This window comes from Chiloscyllium plagiosum, chromosome 35, assembly GCF_004010195.1.
Source record: "Chiloscyllium plagiosum isolate BGI_BamShark_2017 chromosome 35, ASM401019v2, whole genome shotgun sequence".
In the NCBI taxonomy this organism is placed as follows: Eukaryota; Metazoa; Chordata; class Chondrichthyes; order Orectolobiformes; family Hemiscylliidae; genus Chiloscyllium; species Chiloscyllium plagiosum.
The window spans coordinates 11,546,099-11,553,089 of NC_057744.1; the positions used below are offsets into that span (position 1 = coordinate 11,546,099).

Sequence of the window (6,991 nt, forward strand, 5' to 3'; positions counted from 1 at the left end):
CCCTGCCAATATCTTTTGCAACAATAAATGTCAGTTGTGCTTCTGAGATTCTTTACAGCGTGGCCTGCCTTCCTTATGATTGTGCCATCTGATCCACGGTTACACCTCAGGAGGTGACTGACAACAGCCTCAAAAAAAAAGCTTCATTTGCCACTGAATTGGTAGCCTCCAATTAGCCTCTTTCAAACACTGCACAGAAGGGAGTCCAGCTGACTGCCCAAGTGCTCCACAACAGGCAATGAGCAGCATACAGCTGCCATCAGTCGCAGACTATGGAACATTTATGACTGTACCACATTCACAGCCTGCTGTGCAAAAATGAAAGCCATAAGCATTGGTGTAATTTCCAAGCAGCTACTGATGTTCGGTGTTTTTCTAAAACGCTGCCTTCACTGAACTCATGCGCACAGTAATAAACTGCAGCTCCATATCTTACGACTGAACATTGTTGTACCTCTGCTGTGAAGGTTGCTTTTAGAAGTGTGGGGAACCATAACTACGACGATAGATATTTATTGCATATTAACATTTCACTCCATTTTAACTACCAGAAAGGATTGAAGTGTCCTTTATTATGGTTCTGGATATTAACATGGAACAGTTAACGTCTAACACCAGAATGTCAACTGCCAACTTGCCAGGGGCCATTACTATCGTGCAGCCGAGTGGCAGAACACCAAGCGTCTCTTGCTTTTTGGAAGAGACGCCAGATTTTGTTTTTCAGTCTCAAACTAATTTTTTTTCCTCTCTTGCTGCTTCTTACCTGCTGCCAAGTCCTTTGAAGTGGATTGCTGCTTCTTTTAAAGTGTCCTTTTTATAAAAAAAATATAACAACATCATGCAATATTCAAAACAGATTTTATTCTGCTGTCCTACTAATAGCTTGAATGTTCACCCCAGGTGAAGGAAGACAGTCTGACATGGCAGTTAACCACTGTCAGCAAGACTTAACTAAACTACAATGTGGCTGCAGAGAAACTTTCAGACTGCGCTCTTGAACTGCAGAGGTTAAAAGCCTACTGCACCATTATTGATTTTGCACTTTCAAATGTGTGAGAGCTCGCGCACGCGTCTGGAGACAGCATTTGGAGTTAATGGTATTAAGTATGAAACACCATAGGGGATGGAAAGCTGAAGATTACATTTTTGTGTTGTTGGGAAAGAGTAATGGAATATGCTATGGTGGAAGACAGAGAGGAACAAATGAGTTGGAGGGTGAACTCAGCAATTCAGGTGTCCATCAGCCTGACTTACAACATGGATACAGATTTCATTCAAGAGATTTAGATTTGTATGGTGTAAGATAACCACTAAGTGATTGAAATAATCAGTCAAATTGTGTCTTTCATAAATAATACTAAATCTGTGTAATTAATTTTTATTTATTTGTTTTTCAATATCATGGCAGTGTCTTCCTTTTAAATGTAATCATCAAATGAATCAGTTACATACACTGGGAGCTATTTTAACTTTACCTGCTCAACGGTGAAGTACCTGCTTTTATTCTGTAGTCAGGTAAAATTCACTATAGTTCTACCAGAGCATAGGGCCACAGAGAGAGAGCAAGAGAGATGACAAGTTTCACCATGCCTCAGGTGATGGGGAGAGAGGTTGAGAAGAAGAGTACTTCAGGGTAACCTCAGCTGGTATGGGAATTGAACACTCGCTGTTGGCTTCACTCTGCATTGCAAACCAGTCATCCGGCCAAGTGACCTAACTGACCCCTGTTCCAGTTGGGTAAAGTGAGAGTGAAGAGAGGGCAGAAGACGATGAAAACAATGAAGTTTGTTGCCATTCCTTGTGGAGCCAGGAGGTGGTGCTCTCTTCCTGACTCCACAAGGAAACTACAGATCTTCCCTGCAGCCTCCTGCCAGTCGGGGAGAGGTTTGGGGAAGACCTTTCAATTCACTGGCTTAATTCACACCTCATATCAGGCCTGCTGTACTCGGCTTTCAAAGTAGGGAACCGCGTCGAAATCCAGAGCGGATACGAAGAGAAATTATTTCATTTGTTTGTCAAGATCTGCAATGTTCTACCAGGAACAAAAAAAGGCGCTGGAAGCCAATTACTTTAACATTAAAACGTGAGCTGGACAGGTACCTGAGCACGTGGAGCTTTAAAGGCTGCAAATATGCAGGACAAGATAGGAGAGCTAACAAGAGACAACAGGCCGAATGGCCTCCCTTTGGTATTGCAAGCTGCTATGTTTCATGATTCTATGATCTTTCAAACATTTCTTACAATCTCTGCTTCGAGAAGGACTTTAAATCCCCCTTCGCACCAACCGAGGTGCTGACTGCACAATTAACAAGCTGCTTACACTGTAGTGGCAGATTTAAAACTAAACTGCAACAGGCTACAAATGCAAAACAATAGCTAGCTACTAATACGTTGCTGAATTATGGGTAGCAGGTTATGTTTTGTTTCCCCATTGTGTACAGTTTAAGTCTTTCCCGCACTTCATAGATGACTCTCCGCTCCCCTGCAAGATTACAACTAATTTGCCTCCCCCAAAAAAATGGTATTACGTTGATTTACAAAAGCATCTAGATCCTTAAGCTGGCAACTGATATACACCAGACTCATGGCATGCTTTGCAGTGCCACATTGGTTTGGTTGCTTTAGGACGTACAGTACACTGTCCAGTAATAACAAGGATTATTTCAACCCAGGAGTGAAACTTCTTTTTTCCCCATTGTGATTCCATATTTACGAAATGGTTTCTGGAATTTACCAATATATGGGAAACCTCATGCTCCTATTTCATTCAATTATCCATTGTTTTCCTGTAATTAAAGAAGTCAAGACCCTAAGACAGAGGAGCAGAAGATGGGTGATCAGATCTGACCTGACAATCTTCAACTCCTGCTTTTTTCCCATAATCCTCAATTCCCTTATGGATTAAAAAGAAATCCAAGTCTTAATAAGCCGATCTCAACAGCCCTCTCTGGCAATACACTTCATAGATCCACCACCGCGAGAGAAGATATTCCTCTGCACTTCTGCCTTAATTGTACCACCATTTATTCTGAGACAATGCCCTCTGATCCTAGACTGTCCCAGAAGAGATCACAGTCTTTCCATATCTACCCTGTTACTTCCTTCAAACAGCAGAGTTCCTTCTACATCACTGTTGAAACTCTATTGCTGGAACAGCACAGCAGGTCAGGCAGCATCCAGGGAACAGGAGATTCGACGTTTCGGGCACAGGCCCTTCTTCAGGAATGGCCTGTGCCCGAAACGTCGAATCTCCTGTTCCCTGGATGCTGCCTGACCTGCTGTGCTGTTCCAGCAATAAAGTTTCAACTTTGATCTCCAGCATCTGCAGACCTCACTTTTTCCTTCTACATCACCAGCCTTTCAGGAACCATATTCCTGTGCAGATCACAAATTAATGACCTTGTCTATGACTCCGGAGAGTCCGTTTATGAAACAAATGATCTCGATCTCTCTCTCTCTCTCTCCCCATTATCCCTTTTCTGCCCACCCATTGCTCCTGTATACAAATTCCATTGTGTCTGGGACCTGTAACCCTCCTGAGTCAAGGTGACCATTTCTCATGTGGCAAGAGACCTGACGTGTCTTTTGACCCAGCAAGAGCAGCAGAGTATAATGTTGTCCATGCACTGCAAGAGCAGGAGGGCACAATAAGGAAATAATTCTCAGCTCACTTTATTATCTTGGTGCCTGTTGCATAGCTCTGCTGACAAGCTCCCTCAGATTTCCTGGATTAATGCACACAACATATTGGTAGAGACTTCAACCCTCCCAGAATTTGCTCCATACTTAACTGAAGTCTGGTCTGTCACATTGGAGCTGCAATGGTTCACCATCACCCCACCCCACTTCTGCTCAGAAGGACTAAGCAATCTGAATGGCCTTCCCAGTGGTCAGATTCCTGTTCTACAGCAGTCACAAGGCTCAGAAGTTGAGCTAAATGACAGATACTAACAACCCATTTCCATTGGCAACGTCAACAGGAATGTGTAATGCAAAGCAGTGCAACATCGAGTTTCACCATTGTTCAGAGAACTGCAGTGATATAGTTAAAATCTCAAGTTAGTCCTGGGTCCCTGAACAGTTTCAATCACACAAATCAAATTGGCATTGGCAGATTTGCATACGCTGACTGGACCACTGCACCAAAAATAGCTGGTGGTCTATAACCACCTGGTGCTCTCATCTCTGCTGTCAAAAACCTGCCACTTGCATGTCAAAAATTAGGCTATGTAAAATGAACAATGATAAATGCTTGATTAAAGCAATTTATTAGCCCAATTTAGAGGAGAAATTTATTTGGCGATTAATGTCTCAGTCACTTTATGTCTTGTTTATTTCGATGGTAGCAAGGTGACCTTTCCCAGTATATTAATGCAGGCCAGTGAAGTCAGCGGCCAGGTCCTTCGTTAAAGTCCCAACAGCAGCCCATCAGTGAGTTGCTCCAATTCATTATTTAAGAAACTGCAAAACACCATTATTTTTGGTTTTTTTGATATTCATCATTGCATAGAATTATACATCAGCTGTCAAAATTCTCTTTTTAAAAAAATGCAATGTGACAAATAGTTACTGATCTAACAATTCACATGAAGACTTTTGTACCTGCATAAATCAGGTACCTGCATAAATTGGAACACTTTGGAAGATATTATACAACACCAGGTTATACACCAACAGGTTTATTTGGAAGTACAAATTTTTAGAGTGCTGCTCCTTCATCAGGCAGCTACCTGACAAAGCAGCAGTGCTCCCAAAGGGAAGACTTCCAAATAAACCTGTTGGTGTATAACCTGGTGTTGAGATTTTTAAAAAAAACTTTGCCCACCTCAGTCTAACACCACATCTTAAGATATTAGAAAACCAACAGTGAAGTGAATTGACATAAAACCAATCAACTGATGGTGAGTTTTTTTGGGGAAAAATTAATTTTCTTCAGTGCTTTCAGCTTTACTGGAAAATTATGAATAAGTGTCTTGCAATCAATTTCCATCCTGTTCACATTGGTCTTTGACGGATTTGTAAGGTTGACTAAACCTTAGCATCAGCTCCTTGCCATTGATAGAGGATTCGTACCCAGAGATGTTATGCCTCTGTTCTCACTACAGGTGCTGTCTGATTAGGTTAGATTCCCTTCAGTGTGGAAACAGGCTCTTTGGCCCAACAAGTCCACACTGACCCCCTGAAGAGTAACCCACCAAAACCCATTCCCCTGAACACTATGGACAGTTTACAATGGCCAATTCAAGTGACCTGCACAGGTGGGAGGAAACCGGAGCACCTGGAGGAAACCCATGCAGAGAATGTGCAAACTCCACACAGACAGACAGAGTCGGCAGGAACTGAGGCAGCAGTGCTAACCACTGAGCCACTGTGCTGCCCCTGTCTGATGTGCTCAGTGGTTCCACATTTTCAGGTTTTTACACTTGCATGGTTCCTTTTACATCCTCTGTCCACCCCCAAAGTGCATTATGACAAATGGATGATCCTGAAACAGCAGTTGCTGCTACACACTAAAGCATGCACAATGGGAGATCCCACACACACTAACCAGTGGTGAGAGGCCAGGGAATTCCAGTGCATGATGATCGATGGATCAATAAAGGCACAACACCCTCACTCCTCTTCAAGGGATCTTTTTCATTCACCCACAAGAGGTATTGGTTTAAAACGTTCATCTGAAAAACAGCATTTGCTGACAATTTTACAAGGATTGCACAGAAGCATCAGCTTCTAGGGTGGGACATGATCCCAAAACTCGAGCTCAGAGCTGGAAGCCGAAGCAATTTATGAACTATTGGTTGAATATTTTCAGCTCTGTCCTAATTTCTAACATGACCCCTTCAACAAATCAGTGCCTGCCTGTCTGTCATAAAATACAATAACTGATAGCTTTAATGTATCTGAAAATGTTATCAGTTGTAAATGAAGTTTAAGATTACAGTAAATACCAAATCCTCCTCATTGCCACACCCCCACCCCATATGCGATTACAGTTCTATACCAAGGAACGTCATGTTTATAATCACAACATTTCAGCTGTGTGGGGGAAGATGGGATTCAGTTCACCAGCTTCCTTGCCCGTGGAACATGCCTTCAGTGATGTCCTTGACATCTGATATGAGTTCCAGAAACCCACAAGACAAGCTCTGAGAAATAAGTTGCCATGGATTACAAAGAAATCTGTGCCCAGTAAAAAAAATCCATTAGGATAAATTACATCAGCATTATCTGTTAACTGTTGTTGCAGCTTCAGAATAAAAAGCCAAGCTTGTCACAGCCAAGTTGATCTGACAGGCACATGAAACCATAAGAAACAAATCAGGGTGGAATTGTGGAGGAGTGAAAGGGAGAGAGAGGGAGAGAAGAGGAGAGGAGAGAGATTTGTAACCACCATTTCCAAACATGAGGCAAACCTCTTGCCGAAAATCAAAGAGGTACACGAATACAGAAATGCCCAAAACATTGCGCCAAATTTGTAACCACAGGAAACAAAACCCTGTCAAAAAAGTGGTTCATAGATTAAACTGAGAATTACCAGCTCATTTAATTGGAGGAGCATAGTTAAGACTATCCAATTTATTCTCAAAATAATTACTCTACACAGTTGCTTAATATTTTGAATGGACAAACCTTCGGAGTTCTGAAGGCAATTCAGCAATTTGTTAAATGTAGCAGAGGATTGAGGTCACTGTGTAAAGCAAGGCCAAGTGAAAAGGCAAGTAAAACTATCCCGGAAGGTCCTTCAGAGTTTATAACCAAACAGAACTCATCAACTCTGAATGGTGTTTACACTGAATCCTTTAAAATTCTCATAAATATCAAACATATTGCAACTGTTTCCAGCAAAGGAATGTGATTATATCGGGACCCAGTTGTGGATCAGTTGAGAATACTCATCAGAAGATTGTGGGTTCAAATCTCAATTGCAGAGACTGGACATTCTAGTGGAGTACTGATTGAGTGATTAGATTAGATTACATTACAGTGTGGA

At 42.0% G+C, this 6,991-nt stretch overlaps 1 protein-coding gene across 5 annotated transcripts in view; it reads right to left on the reverse strand.

Annotated features, from left to right (window-relative positions):
* The window catches only part of cadm1a (cell adhesion molecule 1a), a 399,217-nt gene that overhangs the window by 210,654 nt on the left and 181,572 nt on the right, over positions 1-6,991 (reverse strand). The window lies entirely within an intron of this gene.